Source organism: Chenopodium quinoa, unplaced genomic scaffold (assembly GCF_001683475.1).
Source record: "Chenopodium quinoa cultivar QQ74 unplaced genomic scaffold, ASM168347v1, whole genome shotgun sequence".
NCBI classification, from domain to species: Eukaryota; Viridiplantae; Streptophyta; class Magnoliopsida; order Caryophyllales; family Amaranthaceae; genus Chenopodium; species Chenopodium quinoa.
In genome coordinates, this window is record NW_018743977.1 from 1,423,459 (window position 1) to 1,445,408 (window position 21,950).

Genomic DNA, 21,950 nt, shown 5'->3' on the forward strand with positions numbered 1-21,950 from the left:
ACTCGTAGAGGATACATATCCTCTAGTCTCTGATGGTATATTCTTTTATTGGGGAATTGGAGTCTTTTTTTAAGAATTGCTCTTGAAAATTTTAGGCATGTAATTGCTTACCTTTTTCTGTTATCTGATGCATGATTTTTACTTCATCAGGTGTCAATTTTTCCCTTTGATCTTCAATAACTGTTGATACTTTATTATCATCCTGAAACATGCAGGGTAAAGGACATGTTAGTTAAATGGTAGAAGTGTGTCTTTAGAAATTTATTTCTAGAACTCGAGTATGCTAGTTTGCGTTATTGCGAGCTCTATCATTCCTGATCTTACCTTGTCAGCTGGAGTTAGTGTAGTAACCTTCTTCAGCCTTTGTGAAGATTTATCTCTGATTGTATGATTTTTGGTGCCTGCCTGTTCAATATCTACATTTTGTCGGGATTCCTCATATACAGGTGGCTTGCTCGTATCATGATTTCCTGGTATGCTTTCATTTGCCTCTGCTTCTGTCCTTAAAACGTTGATCTTGTCAAGCTTGTTTTGCTTCAGTCTGTATGAAGTCTGTATGATGTTGGTCTGTGATGTTGGTATGCTTTTATTGGCTGTTTTGGCATGTTGAAAGCCTATTAGCTCAATTGGTCGAGCACCGTGTAATCACGGGATGTAGGTTCGAATCCTACATGGACTTTTTTAATACTTATTTTTATATTTATTGACCTCTGGGTAAATGGTGTCAAATTGATATAATTACCCGAAGTTCATATATAGTTACCTTATTTTCGATATAATGACCTTAGAATTATGGAAATGCTTTAAATTTTGTTTCAGTCACCTTATTTTTATATATAGTGATCTTTATTTTTGTATATAGTGACATTTATGTAAATGGTGTCAAAAACTCAGTCGATATAGTTACTTTATTTTTGTATATAGTGACCTTTATGTAAATGCTGTAAAAATTGTTATAGTTATCCTATTTTTGTATATAGTGACCTCTATGTAAATATGGTCAAAATTGAAATAGTTACCCTATTTTTGTATATAGTGACCTTAATGTAAATATTGTAAAAATTGATATAGCTACCCTATTTTTGTATATAGTTACGTTATTTTTATATATAGTGACTCTATGTAAATATCGTCAATTTAGATGAAGTTACCTTATTTTAAGCATGTAGTGACCTTTTAAACGGTTGAATTGATTATATGTAAGGTTGGAATGATCTTAGGGCTTTAGAACCGTCTGATCTTTTGTGCTAGTAATGAATGGCTAAGATTGCTTGTTTTTAGTTTTCACCATAAGCTCTGTTTTTAGCGGAACCTCCCCGTATATATATATATATATATATATATATAACCTTCCCTGATTTCAAAATAATTGCACTATTTACGTACACCAGTTGATTAATAATGTTTATACTTTATACGTGAGATTAAATATAATCATGTAGACCCTTATTTTAATCTTTCTCTATGTATAGTTTCTGAACATTAGCTTTTTATCAATGTATAGTTTCTTAATATTAACTCTATATCATTTGTAGTTGTTGGTAATTAATGTTATTATTGATCAAATTTTTGCGTTGACAAATGTGCCAGTTAACATGGACATTTATTTTGAAATAGAAGGAATTATTAAAAAAAATAAAAAAATGGTATGTCATAAATTTTCTCCATTCCAAATTTGTTAGACACGTTTTACTTTTGACACTATTTTATAAACTCTACTTTGACTAAATTATGTGATTGATAAAAAAAAAAAAAAAAAACTACCATATAATATTTTGTTAGATTCATAATCGGTTTCAATGTGTCTTTTAAAATATCAAATCGTTAGAATTTTTACTTATTGATAATTAGAGAAATTTACTGTTGAATTTATACATTGACAAACATGACAAAAGAAATTTTTCAACTAATTCATGTTATCTTTATTTCATAATAATTGACACATTCAAATTTGACATCCAATGCATTATTTTGACCTTAAATATAAATAACAGTAGTATGAAACTGTATATCAATATCTATTTAAAAAAAAAATTAAATGTCATAAATTGTTTTTAAATTTTAGTATACATAAATAAAAAAATATAGTCAACGTTAATACATGAATAATAAAAAAAAGTATAATGTGTCAATTATTATGTAACAGATGGAGAGTAATACAGAAAGTATATATGGAAAGGGAAGTGTGGGATTTCACTCATTAAGTGGTGAGGGGAATCAACTAGTGGAATGTATGAAGATAACTAGATGAGCACCTTACCAGTAACTCAACGATTGAGACATTTTAGTCAAAAATAACTCATTTATGCTCTTAGACTAGGTCAACTCACGAGTTAGTTGTGTTTTTATGTTGCAATATATTTCGAGGAAGCCTTTGTTTATTTTCATGATTAAAAAAAAAAAAAAGTAAATGTAGTGACATTTGTATAAATAAATCGACAAAAATATTTCAGTCAACATGATATATCTGTAATAAAATCGTCATCTATGAACCCATATATAATACTCCGTAAAAAGTTGTTGATTTGTTTATACAAATGCCATCAGATAAACATTTTTTGTTAATCATGAAAATAAACTTGTATTTTCTTCTATATTCCATCCATTTCTAATTGATAGTTCTACTTAAATCTTTATATATATTTAAGATTTGATTAATTTCAATAAGTAAATAATAATGTAAAATGTTATTTGATTTATTTCAATGTGTAATTTCAAAATGAAAGAAGAACTAAGAAATTTAGGCTATATGAAGTTTAGTTTATTTCAGACTAGACTAGAGTCGGGCAAATCTAATTTTCTTATCTATATGCAATCAACTATTATATGTGGTTGGCCACACGTATGGTGTTACTTGATTAGTGTTATAGATTTATAGGGGTTACCTAATTAGGGTTATAGGGGTTACTTAGTAATATAAGGGTTACTTTGTCAGTGTTGTAGGGGTTACTCAATAAGTATAATAAGGGTTAATCGGTCAGTATAATAGGGGTTACTTTGTCAGTGTTATAGGGGTTACTTCATTTTTTTCACAAGTGGCCATACGGTGTGGCTAGTTGCACAGAAAACTCGCTGATTGTTGAATATTTTTAATTTCAGAATTAATTTTTTTGCAAAATTCATATTCGAAAAGTACACAGTAGAAGTACAAATTAAATGAAATAATTTTTTTTTTAATTTTTTATCTTAAGAAATACTGTACAAATCCATAATCCTTAAAAGCCAAATTGGATGAAAGTAGCTTCCTTCACTACCTTTTGCTTATGAACAATGCGCGGACCCTTTTGCCCTTAAAAAAGTGTTTTTTTTTTTTGGTTTTTTTTTTTGCACGTAGGTTGCACATGTAACACTTCTTTGTTGTGCTAACAGGTTATCATGGGGCTAAATTTACAGCTGAACACCTCAGCTTGGGAATTTAATCAACACCATAGTTGGACACCTCAGCTTAGGAATTCAATCAACAGCATAAACATGATTTAATTAGCTTATGTAATTGTATTATTAGTTATTGTAATCAGAGGTTGATGTTTTTGGTGTTGTTCTTAGGTTTTTTGGGTGGTAGGATACATTGCAATTCGTATTTGTTAGATGAACATATTGTTAATTGTAATACATATAGAGTAATTGTTATTAGGTGTTGAGTTTTTTTTTTTATTTTTTTTTATTTATTTATTTATTAGAAATCGGATTGGGACTGATTAGTTATTAATTCAATTTAAGTTTTATTCACCTAATGTTGATTTACTGATTAGTAATTAATTCGATTCGTATTTGTTAGCATGAAAATTGCTTTATGCCAAAATTGATGTTTCATTTGCTTTATTAGTCAAAGGCTGTATTCAGGAGTTGCAAATGAGTTGCAATTGATTGTCCGGTGGTTTAAAGGCTGTCTATTAGATATTAAGGTGAACAACAATGATCAATGATTTGCATCGGATTGCCTGCTCGTTAAGGATTTTCAGGTGTATGCGCATGCTGCTTTAAGATGTACTTGATGGTTTGGGTTATGTTGCTTAATAGTTGTTTAAGCACGCTAAGCAAGTGCCCTTTAGTTGGCAAACTTACAATTCCAGGTGTATATAAAGGGGGATGCTACTATTGTTCTTCATTAACAAAACAAAGGTAGAAAACAAAAAACACAAGGGAGAGAAATAGGAATAGGAAAGAAAACCTCCAACTCAAGTATTCTTTTATGGTTTTAATCGATTTAGATCTTGAATTGTAATTATGTAATGTGCACTCTCCTGTCTAAAAATTGCCTTGCATTGTATAAACACAGTATTGTACTAAGCCTTGATACAAAACATTGGACATTATACAGATCAAAGAACAGACTCATTGATAGCACATGTCTTGTACTGATTTGGACATATAATATGGACTTTTGATTAGTTTCATTTAAGTAATTTGATTGTTGAAATGGTTGCAAGCATAGTTGTTTTTTATAGAGCCATGTTTTGGTGCTTAAAGTTTTACATAAAAGGTGTAATCTAATTTTTTGATAATGGCTTGACTCAAACTACAACATGCCATTTTGGGTGTGGTATGGAAAAAAAACTGTGATTTACTTTGTTTGGATCTCCTAAGACTGTGGATGAGCAATCTCTAGAGTGATTTTACTTTGTTTTGTTCTTCATGCTTATGTTTGACATGAACGTGTTTTAAGACCCATTAATTCTTCAGATCAGTAGATTAGAATGAAGATTCTTATTGTGGCCAAATTGTTTTCCTTTAATTAATTTTGTTTTGTCGTATATGTTGTTGTGAAAAGTCAATCTGTTAAGTAATATAGAACTGTTCTGTTTCTGATGTTTATATTAAACGTGATCTTGTTTTAGGACCAATTAGATTTTCAGATTAGTAAAATAAAATCCTTGTTTTTATCTTGATATAGAAGTATTTGGATCATGGTTATTGTTGTGGACAATTTGTTTTTTGTTTGTTAATTTTGGTTTTGTTGTTTCATGCTGTGGTTATAGGTTTCAAACATCAAATCTTGTTGTTTCCTTGTGCTGTAGGATCTGCTATACGTAAGTGTTTATAGTGACTTCTTGCTTGGTTAAGGTTCTGTTTTTATTTTATTGTTTTTATGAATGGTTTTTATTTGGAATAGTGTCTTGTCTAAGAATGTATTGCTGTGGCTGAGTATGCTGGTCTTGTATGTTTTTTTTTTTTTTTTGTAAAACTGTTGATGGTCAGTTCTACTTATTAACTGAACAATGACATGCTCTTGCTTAGTTGGTTGGTGTGGTTTATTATGCTGGTTTAGTTTGTTGTTAGCCTATTAAACATGTCTATTGACTTTGTTGTTGTTTATGGAATCATGGTAAAGACTATTGTCTTTTAAGGTGTTAGGAGGGTAACGTAGTAAAGAAATCGGTATATGTGTAAGTGTTGGTAGGATGTTAGAGGTGCAAGGTAGGTTTGTAACACCCTAGAAATTCCTTTCCTCTAAAATACCTGCTTTGCCCTTTTAAAATATGAAATAGGAAATTCTAAGACATTACCGCTACCGTGAAAACGGCTAAGGCAATTATCAAAGACACACAGCGGAAGACTCTATTTAAAACCATTCAAAACAAGTCAACTTAAAAAGTCAAACCAAATGAAAGTAAAGTCAACCAAAGTCAAACAATGTCAACCTACAACTTGGAACCAATATAGACCCTTAACAAAACCGAGAATAAAACATTTTAAAAACCTTTGCGTTAGTCTCACAAGCAAAATATATAATAATTAATGCAATAAACCACATCATATTCTTATGAAAACTAAATATGATTCGCTCTTCACTCATGCCCATCATGAATATGCTTCCACACCTGAAAAACTCCTCTTTACTTTGTCCCCACTACCCGCCATTAGAAATGGGTCGTCGTATGGCCAAGATAAAGACAAGGCCAAACAAACATACAACACACAATCAGCAAAGCTGAATACATAAGCGTAAACAATACACACTAACATGCTTTAATCCTATCAACACACAACTTACCTTGTTGCACCTGTTTTCAAGCACACAACACAACACAACCAACAAGTAAATAGACCACTAAATTGCTTATTTAATTTGATTACGCATCGCACGGGTTTCCCACCAAAAATCCCTGCCCCAAATAACTTGAGGTAAACTACACCGTGATAGGTCTTATTTTGCACATGTTTTAGGTGGGTATCTAAGCTCATTTGATTACAAAATTAGAGATCTTTGGTGCATATTTGCATTATTTGCTTAAGTTGTGCTCTACTACTCTTCGTTTGTGTGTTTTGATGAATTTCAGGTGATTTATATGCAAATGGAGTATGGTTGGCTAATCTTGAGTATAATAATCATGGAGTATGAAAACATATTGCTTAAGAATATCAAAGCATGTGTTCGAGACGAACTTGAGTGAAAATGAAGCAAAACGTTGATGAAATACTTGGCAAATATGACACCTGTTCACTATTATTCTCATAACTTTTGGTATACAAATGATAATGGAGTGATTCAAGTTGCATTGGAAAGTAGACTTGAAGAACTTTCCAACGATATATTACACGCCTCAAACGGAGCTCCGGATATGAAGTTATGACTGATTTATGATGAGTGATACGCGCAGCAGAGGAGGCACGTCCGTGCCCCATTGAAGCACGTCCGTGTCTCATCGCGAAAGAATTAATCCAAAGTTTCTGCCATAGAGGCACGTCCGTGCCTATTGAGGGGCACGTCCGTGCCTCCTGGGAGGATTATGCGCCAAGCAACTTACTTATCTTATTATCTTTCTAGGGCTATATATATATATTAAGTAGCGTTTTATTTCTTCATTAAGTTTTATTCTAGCCTTTTATTTTACGTTATTAAGAACTAGTTCTCTCTATTTTATTTTCTTTACTTTTGTAATTCAAGATTCAAGATTTACACTTTCCGCCTTCAATTCAATTCAAGATTCGGTATTTTCTTTTAATCTCTTGTTTCTTAATTATGTTTTCTTAAATTATTATTGTTATTGTTTATTTAATTATGAGTGAGTAGATTCCCTATTCCAAGATCTAGGGTAGCCCAATTATAATTGATGCATGAATTAAATCTTTAAATTCTCTAATGACTTTTGCAATTGCTATGCTAAATTGATTGTGATTATGCCAATACTAGGTTAGACGTAATTTTAGTATTGTGATTATTCCATTGTTTCTATCACAGCGAGAGTTGGGTTTAAACGGATTTGAGTAGATCAATTTGGGGTTTGATATTCAACACGAGAGCAGTTTGGTTTGATAATTGGGAAGTTAGAGTAATGTGTTTAATGTCTCTAATATGCATGATACCATGAGAATAGGCTTGATTGTATGTTAGGGAAGCCATTGATACTCGAGAGAGGTCCTTGGTATTGATTAGGGTTTACTTTTCCCATTTCAATTGGAATCGTATGTTAGGGGCAGAAATATAATTGCATCAAGCGTAATTGTGGTGGTACTAGATCTTGGATGTTTTAATTACTTGATTTCTTCATATTCTTTAGTTTATTTTCGAATTTTCCATACATTAGTTTCTTAGTTAATCGATCATTATTGATTCTTTCTTAGTAGGAATTTGAGTCTATTTAATTATTTTTGAACCTTAGTCTCTTGGGATTCGACCTTTGCTTGCCCTGCTACATAGTAGTGGTCAGTTAGGTTATATTTTGTTAGGTACGCAACACGCCTGTCACACCGAGAGCTAACCGGGTATGCAAATGCCACATGAAGTGACTGGACTTCCGGCGCATAATAAATAATAAAAAGGAAAATACAGCGTCCTGTACTCCCAGAAGAAGTCATGTTTAAATATAAAACCCCATAACTCCCCCCATATGCTCGTACTCAAGGTATATACGTTCCAAGAGTTTTGGTGTGTAATCTCTCACTACTAAAAAAGGTCAATTTCCGACGGACACAAAAATCCGTCAACAACTACGAGTCCACCAATTTTGAAGGTTTTTTGTAGATCTAGGTTAGATTGTAGATCTTTTTTTATTTCTTTAAAAAACACTTCTGATTGTAATTAATTTTTGATATAATTGTAATGTTATTTTATTAATTTCAGAAGATAATTGTATATTTATTTATTTTGTTTGATTTCAATTTTTTTTGTTTATTTTTTTCGGATCTTTGTGAATGTTTATGGTGGTGGTGGGTGGCTTTTTTTGTATTCTGAGTTTATTTTGTGTGGGTGTTTTTTATTTTGGGGGTTCGGATGGTGAGGTGGGTGGTGGCGGTTGGTAGATCTGGGCGGCGAGGTGGATTCGGTTACGGGTCAGGGTGGTGGGGAAGGATATGGGTGGGTTCGGTCAGGGTGGTGGGGAAGGATACGAGTTAGGGTGGTGGGTGGGTATTTCTAGGCAGGTGGGGTGGGTTCGGTTTGGTTAGGGTTAGGTGGGGTGGGTTCGGTTTGGTTTGGTTAGAATTAGGACTTAGGAGGTGGGTCAGGTTCGGTTAAGGTGGGTGGTAGGGTGATTTGGTGAGAGTGGTAGTGGTGTTTTTAGGGTTGTTGGGGGTGGTGGTGGTGCGTTAGGGTTTAGTTTGGGTGCGTTAGAGTTAGGTGGGGTGAGGGTGGGGTTGACAATGGGTTTTTGGGTGGCTGAAGGTGGTGACAGGCCGTGCCGGTGGTGGCGCGACCTGTTTTTTTTTTTTTAATTTGATTGCACCAGTTTTCGACGGATTTATATTTCGTCGGAAATTTCCGACAGACTTTTCCGGTGCCGGAATTCTTCTTCCGACAAAACAATTTTCCGTCGGAAAAGGTCTTTTTCCTACAAAAGGTTTTTTGACGGAAATTCCGACAGAATTTTTCCGTCGGAAATGGCCTGTTTTCTAGTAGTGTCTTTCACTTTACGTTGTTTACATGTTGTTAGACTTGGTGATGAATCTTAAACCATAACACAATCAATCATAATAAATCATTCAATCAATCAAACATACCAATTTAATTCTTGAATAATTAGTGATCACATAATTTAAATGTTGTATCCTTTGTAAATTACCTCGGCGTTAAGTAACACCTTAAGTGCGTAAGGCACCGCAAACCTATCCCTCGGTGTTTAGAACACCTTAAGTGCATGTAGGCACTGCACAATATTTTATTCCTGTGTACTAATACACTTAATAGTTCAATTCCCATGCTTAAAGTATCAATACAAATTATATGAACCACAATAAAATTCCCTTTTCATATTCCAAACCAAATTAAACATTTAGTTTAATTACACATGCTCTCAATCACGCCAATAATAAAAGTGTAGTTCACATTCAACATGCTAATATAATTAATTCCAATCATTAATCCCATAAATAATTCATACATCATAAATCAATCACCAACATCAATCCAATCACCAATTCCAATTCACACCTAACATGATACTACCATGGAATTAATTAAACAAAGCCTAGCATGCTTCTATACACTTAAATAATTATCGAGTACGCGAACGTACTTTGAATATGATCTCAAAATCGCCACGACTACACAAAATCACTCACTTGGAAATCTCCTAGAATCCAAAATTTCAACGAGACATTAATACCTATCCAATATAAATTTCCAACAATATATACACTTTCTAAATCACTCATAAACCCTCTAAAACAAGCTAAAAATTAATTTAAAACCCTTACTTTTATTCCCAATTAATGGGTAATTAAAAATCCCTTCAAGAAACATATTTTTAATCTTTATATAAAAATTCCAGCTTTATAAAAACATGTAAAATTGCTGTAATCATGTTTAAAAACATTTAATTTAATAGTTTCAATCACCTACAATCAATTTCCATCAATATACATTAATTTAGAAACCTAGAGTTTTCAATTTGGGGCTTTTTAATTCAAAAACCAAATCTGAAAATTATATACATAATAATTACAATCTAACATCATAAAAATCATCACACAACCCAAAAATAGTAATTGAATCAAAGCTAGAATAATTTAAAAACAAAAGAAGAGTTTTTTTATTTTCTATCTTTTTAAACACACGCACACAAGGGGGAAGAAGGGAAAGTGGCTGGCGCCACCTCCCATGGCTGCTGCTGCTATTGCTGCCGGCCTTGTATTCGCGGCGGTGGCTGACTGTAGTGGTGGTGGCAGCCAGCCACCGTGGTGGTGTGTGTGTGGTGGTGTGTGAAAATTAAAAAGGGGAGGGGGAAAATTAAAGGAGAGAGAGAGAGAGAGAGAGAGAGAGAGAGAGAGAGAGAGAGAGAGAGAGAGAGAGAGAGAGAGTTTACCTTTGGGTATTTACCACCTTGGGCAAGATCTAACTTGCTCATAAGATGGGTATTTATACCCTCTCTCTAAGACCCTCCTAAGCTTAAATTCCCTTTTTACCCTTAATGATCCCTTCTCCTATTTAAACTAGTCCTTTGACTTTCTTTAAATACCATTGACTTTAAATTTCCTTTTATAAAATAATATGCCCCAAAGTTTCTAAATAATAAAATAAAATATTTCCAAAACAATTAAATAAATAAAAATGGACCTTTAATTAAAATAATTCTTTTTAAATTAATAAAATACCATAAATAATTCATTTCAAGTTATTTAAATGCTTCATAAAATAATGATTTAAATTAAAATACGTATAAAAATACGGGGTATTACAAGGTTTGTATCTGGTTGTGGTAATCTCCTATAGTAGCTTAGCTTATGATGGTATACATTGATCATGCAAACAAGTTATGGGGTCAGAATCGTGTAAAATTACCATTTCTTTCCAGTGCCTGTTGAACCAGGTTATTGGTTTCTTAAAGCTAGCAGCTCCTACTTACAGCTTGGCCGGTGATTCTGGGAACGCTGTTAACCTTACGCCGGTTACTGATTGTGTTCTTTCCCCTTACATCTTGTAAGGGGATCCTGCTGTATCCCTTGATGCCTCTCGTGAAAAGGCTACTGAACAAGCCGTTTGCTTTCTACGGGCAAAATTTGGATTGCAGATTGATGATCAGACTACAGAGAATATTTACAGGCTTGATTTATGTGCTTTCTTCTATGAGATGAAGCGCATAGCCTTGGACTCATTGAACAAGCCTTCACCAAAGGGTATGACCAAGTGGCCTGTTTCACCAGTAAAAAAACAAGGTGATAAATACATATGTATTGATTACATTGATGTTCTGAGTGTAATAGCGGTTGCAACTAAGGCTAGGGTCTCTGCAGTTGAGGCGACTGAGCTTACTACAGGGAAGTGGGTGTCTTGGTTAACAATATATCCCTCTGCCAATGTTGGGATGGAGTGTGTTTATAACTTTGTGGTCAGCACCCGCAAGGCTGCAAAGCAAGATGCTGCAAAAAGAGCTGTTAAGTTCTTGCGTGTTTTTTACAATGTAGACATAGTAGATCTGAACTATGGAAGAGGGGTATATTCTAATATTAAGTGTTCATTAGCTAGGGAAAGCTGCATGTCGGTTAGGGAACGTCCACTGGGAAAACAGGGGGATTTGCATCTAACTCCTTATCTTGGTGGGAGTAACTGTTTGACACCTCGATCTGGTCATCATAAGATTCCAACTCCTGTATTACCTCCAACAGCCCCTAGTAAACCCAAGGCTTCCTCTTCGTTTGGTGATCAGGCAGCTGAGCGCTCTGCCCTAATTCCTGATGGTTTATTTGTTCTAGTCTCTGCTGACTTAGAAACAATGTTTAAGATTAGGAAGATATAACTTAGTTTGGTTGGAACCTTGTAGTATTTAAGCTTATGAGTTTATGCTGCCTCTACATTGTTTTGTGCTTTTAGGATTATGCTTCTTATGTAGTTCCAACCTGTTTTTGCTTTTCCTTGTACCGTTATCTCATGGGATGTAATGTTTAAGTCTAAAGCAGTATTATATTATATAATGCACTGTTGTTAGTTTGAATGCAATAATGATATGTTACTTGACTACTCTCCGTTTTTGCTTTGGTGCTTGCCTATTAACAGAATTTAGTCATTTAATGCTTGGTTGCCATGCCTGTATATTTTGATGACTATCAGTCTTTGATTTATTGCAGAATACAGGCTAATATAAGTCTATTACATACCTGATTTTTGGCACAGTAAATCTTTAAATGGGTATGTGTTTAGCACAAGATAAGGTGGGGTAAAGAAGATGGTTATTTTATAACAATAAATATAATTGGAAAAAACCATACAAGAATTATTTCAAAGTCACCACTACAATCAAGGTGATTGTAGTGTATATTATTGTCCCTGATGTTCTGTTAGGTTCCATTACAGATAAGCACATAGATTATTCAAATTATGTAAGGCAACGTGCTAGCAAATTTAACGCGTAATTGATGCTCTTTCAGAACCAAATGGAATCAGGTTAGAATAGGTTTACTTAGTATGAGCCTTTGACTGTCGTTTGTCTACATGTTAACATTGCATTTAACCTTCCATGGTTGTGGATTCAGTGAGGTGGCTGACAATAGTGCAAAGAAGGCATGTAAGGGTAGTGGAAAAAAAAAAAAAAAACCAAATTCAAAGACAAACCCTAAACAACCTTCTCCAAAGAAAAATAGTGAGCATGTTGTTTTTGTTGTGTCTTTCATTTTGCTATGATTTATTGGTGGTATATAACTTTAGTTTCTTATAGAAGGGCAGATTGTTGCTGTTACTTATTTAGAGCGAATAGATGGCCTTTCAAAAACAAATTCAGTAAGGTTGAAACAGCTACATTTAGTATCAAAGCTAACTTTTGGACTATGAGCATGCTTCGCCTTACTCTTTTGTTTCATGTTTGTGTGTTCAGTGAAGTTGGTGAAAACAGTGCGCAGGGTGCGCGTAGGAACAGTAAAAAAAAAACACAGCCCAAGGAAAAAAAAACCGCCTGCCCCAAAAAAGAACAGTAAGCATTTTTAATTGTTTGTTCTTGTTACTATTCCAAGTTTATTAAGCAGTTTGTGATTTTAAATATGATGCTTATCAGAAGAACTAGCTATTGTTATTGTTCAACCACTTCCATCAACTCCCTTACAGATGGATGCTCCTCATTATTGTCTTAAATGCGGAGCTAAGAAGTTTCAGAACGAATGGCTCCACTTTTGTTGTGGGAATGGAAGTATTAGGATTGCTACAAATGATTTGCCCGCTGAACTTCAGTGTCTCTTTACATCTCAAGATGAGGATGCATTGCATTTCAGAAAATATGTTCGCCTGTATAATAGCTTATTTGCATTTAATTAGCTCACTTGAAGGCCACTTTGATGCTAAGTCTTACAAAGGAATTTCTGTTTTCTTACTGCATAGTCAAATCTATCACTTCTCGCCTGATTTGCTTCCTGAAAATGAAGAGCCTAAGTACCTACAACTTTATTTTTATGATACACAGTTTGAAGCTGCACATAGAACAGGTACTTTTCCTTAGGTGAGGCAGGACATAGAAGACATTCTCATGCGGGTCACAAGTGCAAACCCATATGCTCGATTCTTCAGATCGTTAAGAGAACTCACTATAACTGAGACCACACAAATAGTCATTAATCAGAGCATGGTATTAGACCAGCGAGTGTATAATGCACCTTTAATTGATGAAGTAGCTGCTATATGGCCAGAGAGCATGTCTTCCAGTGATTACAACAGCCTATATGTAGTTGTATCAGGAAAATCCAATGTATCTCATCGGATACATCACTATTATGGATTCTATGATCCATTACAGTATCCTCTTCTATTTCCATGTAGTGAATGTGGCTGGACTCAAGGTCTACGGAAGATTTACGGAAATTCGCAGCAACAAGCCTTAATGGATGTTAGTCCTATTTCTTCATGCGCTGTTCATTCAGAGGAAGGCTTATTAGAAGAAGAGGCTAAACATAAGCATTTAGTATTAAACAAATCTCTTTACTAATTCACCAGGCCATACTGCATAGCCGCATAGCCAAACTTATTTGACAGCTATTTTTGCATACAGGTGCAGCAGACTCATCAAGGATCTCTAAAAGGCATGTTTCTCCCAGGGAATACTATGCTTACAAGTTACAGATCAGGCTAAGGAACATTCTTCTTCGCGGAGGCTGATATTTTCAGCAATACATTGTTGATATGTATGTAAAGATTGAAAACACAAGGCTTGATTATTTTAGGAAAAACCAGCAAACAATAAGAGCTGATTTGTATCAGGACATTTTGGACACCGTCGAAGAGGGGGAGAAAAGTGCTAACAACATTGGCCGGCGAGTTATCTTGCCACCAACCTTCATTGGTGGCCCTTGTGATGTGAAGAAGCGATACTTAAATGCTATGGCTCTTGTGCAGCGTTTTGGCAAGCCAGACTTCTTTGTTACTACAACGTGAAATGCTAAATGGCCAAAAATAACAGCTGAGCTTGCTGCGGGAGAAGCTGAAGCTGATCGTCCAGATGTTGTTGCTCGTGTTTTCAGACCCAAGTTAATTTCTTTGAAAAAACAAATCATGGAAGAAAGGTGTTTGAGGAGGTGGCAGCTATGGTATATGTTGTAGAATTCCAAAAAAGAGGCCTGCCACATGCTCACTTTCTCATTATCTTAGATCATGGGTATAAGCTTACAGGTCCTTCAGATTATGATAAATTTTTCAGTGCATAAATCCCTTCTACTAATTCTCCTCAGCTGCGCAGAATCTTTCTAAGCCACATGATACATGGTCCTTGTGGTAGTTCTAACTATGGATGCATGAAAAAGGAAAATGGAAATCAGGTTGTTTGTAAATATAACTATCCTAAGTCATATTAAGAAGAGACCACCACTAATGAAGATGGCTATCCATTGTATAAAAGGCGAAACATAGGAGAGCATGTAAGGATTCGTGGTGCTAATCTTGATAACTGATGGGTCATTCCTTATAATCCATACTTATCATTGCTATTTGAATGCCATTTAAATGTTGAAGTGTGTTCTACTATTCAAGCAGTCAAATACCTCTATAAGTATGTCTACAAGGGCCATGATCGTGTCTCTTTTAATGTGTTTGGGGAGAGTAATAAGGGTGTTGATGAGATTGAGAATTTTTAAGCTGGTAGATGGGTTTCTCCATGTGAAGCAGCTTGGAGAATATTTGGGTTTGATCTATTTGAAATGACTCCTTTTGTAATGTTGCTGCCAGTGCACTTGCCAAACATGCAGACTATTTATTTGAGGTCTCATGAACAGCTTGATTCAGTTGTCCAAGATGAAAAAAGAAGCAAAACTGCTTTGACAGAATTTTTTAGCTTAAATGCAACCATTATTCCTTGGGGCACAGGACAACGATATACTGAAATGATTGCACATTACAGATGGGATAGCATCCATAAGGTTTGGCTTAAAAGAACTTACAAAAAAAAAAATGTTGGCCGGATGGCCTTTGTAGCTCTTGTAGAAGAGGAACGCTTCTTTTTGCGTTTGTTGCTTGGTAAAGTTATCAGTCCTATGTCATTTAATCATCTTAAGACTGTTGATTGAGTTTTATACTCTACCTTTCAAGAGGCTACTATCAAACAAGGGATGTTTCAGGAAGATAATGCAATCACTGCCTGCTTGGAGGAAGCAGCAGAGGCACAAATGCCTTCAGCAATGAGACAACTCTCTGCAACACTATTAATCTTTTGCTAGCCAAGTAATCCAAACGTGCTTTGGTTGTGTTTCTATAGTTCCCTGTCTGAAGATTTCAAGCATAGAAATCCTAGCTGTCAGTCTAAAGTTATGAAATTAATTGTTAAGGAGGTGGAGAACAGCTTAGAAGCCATGGGGAAGTCATTGGAAGATTTTGGATTAGGCCATTTGATTGATGAAACGGATGCTCGGATTCGCGTAACAAAAAATATTGCAGATGCTCTTGAAGCACCTATTCCTCCAAAATGTATTGATTGACGAGACAAACTTAATCTTGCTCAGGAAAATGCATTTCACAGCATTATGTGTCATATCCAAGATGGCAAGCCTGGATGTTTTTTTGTTGATGGGCCAGGTGGGACTAGGAGAACTTTTCGTTATAATGCTTTGTATGCTGAGGTGCGCTTGGCAGGGAAAATAGTCTTGCCAACAGCAACATCAGGAATCGCGGCTTCTAACATTCCCTCTAGCAGAACACCACAGTCAAGATTTAAGATTCCACTAGATTCAGAAACATCACTTGCTTGTGATGTTCCTAAACAGGGGAGCTTAGCTTCTTTAATAAGAGAAACTGCTCTTATCATTTGGGATGAAGCTACTATGGCGCATAGAGAAAATATTGAATCTTTAGATTTATTGCCGCGAGATCTTTGTCATCCTGATAAGCCTTTTGGTGGGAAGGTGATTGTTTTTGGAGGAGATTTTAGGCAAGTCTTGCCTATTTTGCCTCGCCGTTCACAAAAAGAGGTTGTTGGTGTAATTGTAGTGAGTTCTTACATTTGGCCCCTTTTGGCCAAATTCTGATTAACAGAAAATATCGGAGCTAAAGAAGACCTACCATATTCAGCTTTCCTACTTGCTCTTGGAAATGGACAATTACAGTCAACTAAAAGTGCTTATGTTCAGCTGCAACAGCAAAGTATTAGATATTGTGCTGCAGATGAGGATCCTGTTTCTACATTGGCTACAACAAATTTCCCTAAAATTCAGAATTTGATGACATCATATTCAATGAAAGAGCAATTCTCACGCCTATGAATGAGGATGTTGATGCCATAACCCATAAATGGGTATATGATTGGGTTGTTCCCTGGCATGCCTACTAAGTATGCAAGTTATGACTCAATAATTGACGATAACTGCACACTATACCCTACTGAATTTTTAAATACACTTTGCCCGGGAGGTATGAGTCCTCACCAACTTGTGTTGAAAATAGGTAGCCCTGTTATTTTATTGCGCAATTTAGCACCCTCTAAAGGCATGTGTAATGGGACTCGCCTTATTTGTAAACGGTTCCTACCTAATTCTATTATCTGTGAAATAGCATCAAGGCATTATAAAGGCACATTCTATTTTGTTCCTCGGGTGAACTTAAGGCCTTATTCAGCTTCTTCTAAGTACCCATTTCAGCTTGAACAGAAGCAATTCCCACTAAAATTAAGCTTTGCTATGACGATAAACAAGTCTCAAGGGCAGCACTTAATCAAGTATTAGTATACCTTCCACAACCATGCTTCTTCTCTCATGGTTAGCTATATGTTGCTCTTTCACGTGCCAAAAAATCTGATAAGGTTGTTATCTATACACCTTGCCCACCAACTAATGCTCCTAGAACAAGTGTCAAGAATATTGTATCGTATGATGTGCTGCGACTAGCCAACATCATTTAAAATGCCACCTTTTAGGTAAACTTAGATTTATCATCAATGCCTCTATACATATAAAATTAGAACAGTTTTTTTTTTTTTACTATATATTGTTTATTAAATTGACTCCATCTTACTTTTTGATTTTGCAGCCATTGCAGATATTGATTTGTATATGCATCTTGTTTTGTGAGAACATTAGACTTCACAGGTTATGATTGTAATACTTTATGTTCTTTTGGAGATACTTAGCCTATTTTGTTCAATTCTACAATGGCCAGTTTAGTCAAGACATTTTAAATTGCTCCATTTATAGTTGGTGCGTACATGATTTGTGTATTTGCTCATTCAGAATGAATTTTAATTGAGATACTTCATATTATATTTGCCTCTCCTATTCTAGCTTGTTGCTGTATGTTCTTTCTACCACTAAATGTTATAGTTTTCAATTGAAAATTAGAATACAATTCACATTACAATAAAATACAAGCAGTACATGCAAAGGTGTAACATATTAGAGTATGCCTGAAAAAAAAATACAAATAAAATAAGTAATGGTTTTCTATAATATTTTGGAAAAAAAAAACAAAAAACAAAAAAGCTTCCTATACTTTTACATTTTCATGTGTCAACAGAGGAGTCAAAATCACATTAGTCAGAAGTCTCAAGAAAGTAGAGTAAAGCTGGGTTGCTTGTATCATTGTAAAACTTGAGTAATGGGAAACTCAATATATATTATCCAGATAGCATAAACACATGCTTATTTCCAGTGGATATTGCACATGTTTACTTTTCTAGCCAATCAAAACGTTTCAGCTATAGAAAGAAGTAAATTTTATTGTTTCCTTTGCTCTATTTAAAGAACACTTCTCTCTTCCAAAACGTACATCTCACTTCCTTTTTAGAGATAAGCTTCTTTGCAGATTATTCCCTCTGATATCTTGCTTCTAAAGTAACTACATTAATGGCTTTATTCTCATGTTTTCAAATTATTGAGTTATTGCTTATTTGCATTTATTAGTATGCTTTGTTTGATCTTATTCATTGTCAAATCTTGATATGTATGGTTGTTGTTGTGCTTTCCAATATTTAAGATCTTTTTAAATTAGCAATGAAACTCCTATGAACATAAAACAACTTACCTGTAAAATCTTTATTTGCTTGCATTTAATAGCATGACTTATTTAATGCATTCACTGTAATAGATCTATTTTTGTGCTTACTATGTTGTTGACCAGTACAAATTAGATACAATTATGGTGGTCTATACTGTTAAAGTTGTTGAGTTTTTTTTTTATAGTTAACTACTTTAACAAGGTTGTTAGTATGATAAAACAAAAAAAAAACAAAAATTCTTATAAATAAACTAGTAATGTACACTTAAAATCTAAATACTGACTTAAACAAAGCATCTTATTAGTTTAGCATGTTGTTAACTTACACTTTCAAGCACTGTAACACTCTTTTTATTATTGCATTAACATGTACTATGTAGCCTTCAACAATGACAAGCACTCTCTAATAACTTTTCTTACATGCAACTATATTAGATGAAGCCTCAGTACGTTCCTTTAGGCAAACTAACTCCCAAAAACAAGAAATACAAGATTAAAGTTAAAAGTCAAGGAAAAGTCTCCTGCAAAATACCCAAAAAACAAAAAGGCTTTCTAGAAACTTGTCTTTGAAGATGATGAGGTATAATGCTATGAACATTGAGTGCTTATTTTAAATGTTTAAGTTAAATATAATTTGATTTTTCCTTGCTGTACATGTAGGGAAACAAAATTAGAGGCACTCTATTTGATGATGAGATTGAGAATTTTCAGAATATATTAGAGCATGAGAAGGAGTACATCATAGCAGATGCACCTATTAGAAACACCAATCCAATGTATCGCCATAAGGAAGGTGACTACTACTTGTCATTTGGAGGGTCAACTGCAATTCAGTCACTCAATCCTAACACGGGTCCTATTTTGCCAAAATACACTCCTATTGCTGAAGTGCCAACAACAAGTAGTGTAGATGATCGTTTTGGTAACATTCGCTCTCTGATTTAGCATGCCATTAACCTTGTTTAACATGTTTAAGCCTTTACTAACTTTGTGATTATTAATACATACATTCTTGGAGTTGTGGTGCATTTGGAAGACACACGAAAGAAAAAAAACAAGCAGTGGCTATGAATTTGATGTGCGCGATATTATTGTTGTGGATGATAGCTAGTGTGCAAAAGTTAGTATAAATTCATGCATATAGATTTCTGCCATCTATTTGAATAGTAACTTGCTACATTTACAGGCTTGGTGATGGGCTTGTCATTTCTGTCTATGGAGAGCTTGTTACTAAAGACTGTGCTCGACTAGCAAGCTGGTGTGAATCTTTCATGGTTGTTAGCTTCCGGCATTTACAACCAGCTCCCCATACTGGTTTAATTCCTCTCTGAATACTCTTATACTGCTTGATTAACTATGTTTATGCCTTAACTCATTTTTTTTACCTAGGGTTCTCATTGGCATCATCTATGTCAACAACTATTGATCCTAACCCCACTGGCCTAGAGGTTAATGCATTAAAGGCTTGGTGAGCTAATATACTTTATCAATTTAAATATTTTACTACTTGAATAGTTGATAATTATTACTTATTTTCTCTGAAACAGGATATTAGAAAACCAGGATCGTCTTTCTGATCACATGGGACATCAACTGACCATCAGGGAAACTAGCAGCTCCAATGTTATAATGACTGTCAAAGAGCTCAATAAGAAAACAGTAATTATACATTGCCTTATTTACAGAAAGCATCTTAATCTTCAATGGACTATCTTCATGTATGTTTGTTTACTTGCAGTCAACTATAACCACTGCATATGAGCGCCACTGGCTTAAGGTTACAATTCCAGGTGCTACGAAAGAAGATGTGAATGCTTATATTGGATGCAACGGCTGTGGAAAATGCTGTGATAATGTGGAGACTGTCAAATTTTACTGCGACATATGCAGTGCTCAATGCATTGTAGAAAAGAGGTACATTCCCTACATAGAGCATTTGATACTGCAAATCATCATATTATTTACTGAATGTGTCTCTTTCCAGAGTTAATATCAGCTTCAATGAAACTGATGACACTGGTAGTATCCGCTGGACTGCATATGGAAAGCAGTGTGAGAAATTGCTTAGCCTTAAAGACACAGAACTTTTACAGAAGAAGGTAGAGAGTCTCAAATAAATTCTTGAATACACAGTGACTATTTTGCATTGCAGACTTAAATAGCACTCCAGGCTATCTCTATATTAACATGTTGCCTTTTCATGTGTAGATGACAGACTGGCCTGAATTTAAAGCTATAGCTGCTGCTCTGGAAGAGAAACTAGTTAAGCTTGAAGTAGGCCCAACTAGTGCAATCAAGAGGCTTGGCTATCTGAAATGGGTTGTGAAATCCATTTCTTTTGAGTAAAGTCATGACTGCTTAGGCCTTGGGCTTTTGGTAGGAACACATTTTTTAGGTACGACTACCTGGTCATTTTGGATGTGTTCCTACTCGACACCTTTTGGAACAATGCTATATTTTCTGCACCCATTTCATATGCCTAATCATTTGCTCATCGCTATGTAATCCTAAACTACTCTAACATTGCCACTATGTTATATTTTGAAACTTGCTAAGTAACTTATGCATGCTTATAAGTACCTTGGCTTATTACTATTGTATTTGCTATCTACTGAGTTATCTGAGTTTGAAGTTATCTTTATGAAATCTGCTAATATTTATTCCTATTCCATGGATTTTAAAAATGCTTTGTCAATGCAATAACTTACCTTTATTCGAGAAGATCAGATATTCATTACCTCATCAATGAACTTATCTTTAAACTGCAGTTGTTTCAGCCAAATTTATATACAATCTTCTTTATATTCTTTTATTAAAGCATGCAATTAGTTGACCATCATTTTCACTGATATATAGTCAAAAATGAAAATTAAATCTAACAAATAACAGCTTAGTAAAAGCAATTAAAAATCTAATAAACTTATAATTCATTGCATGAATTTCAAAGAAGCATCCATTGCAACACAATATCCCAAATAATCTACCAACACTTAGCAGAATCACTTAACTTATCACATTCACAAAACATGTTGACATAACACTGTCCTACACTCACCTTATTATAAGCAAACATCTTCTAACTTACATATTAAGCAAGCACTAATTAACTATTAACCTTATCATTTCCACCGTACCATCTCCATAAGAATCACCATTGTTAGAGCTAGAGGAATGCATGTACTTTACTAAGGGTATGGTACAAAAGCTTTACCAAAACCAGTAGCCAACACTTATTACTTCATTACTTTCAGTTTTTTTTTACCTTTAGCCACCACAAAATTTTCATCATGTTTAGCTGTCACTTGACCCTCAACAGCTTTAGCTAACACAAGACCCTCATTCACTTTAGCTCTGCACATTGGCGTTTGACTTGACTCAACCAAATGAACAACATCTTGAGAATCACTTAGAAGTGTTTCTTAACCTTTTTTCCTTCTTTAAAACTCCTGATTTTAGAAATCTCATTTTCCACTTCATGCAACTGCATTTCTATATTGACTATCCTTTTTTCAACATCCAAGCAAATGACCCTTGCATCTGATGATTGACCCTGTAAATAAGCTTCTCTATATTGAAGCTCCTAGAGCCTAGCTTCTATATTACGCTTTTGGAATGTAGAAGG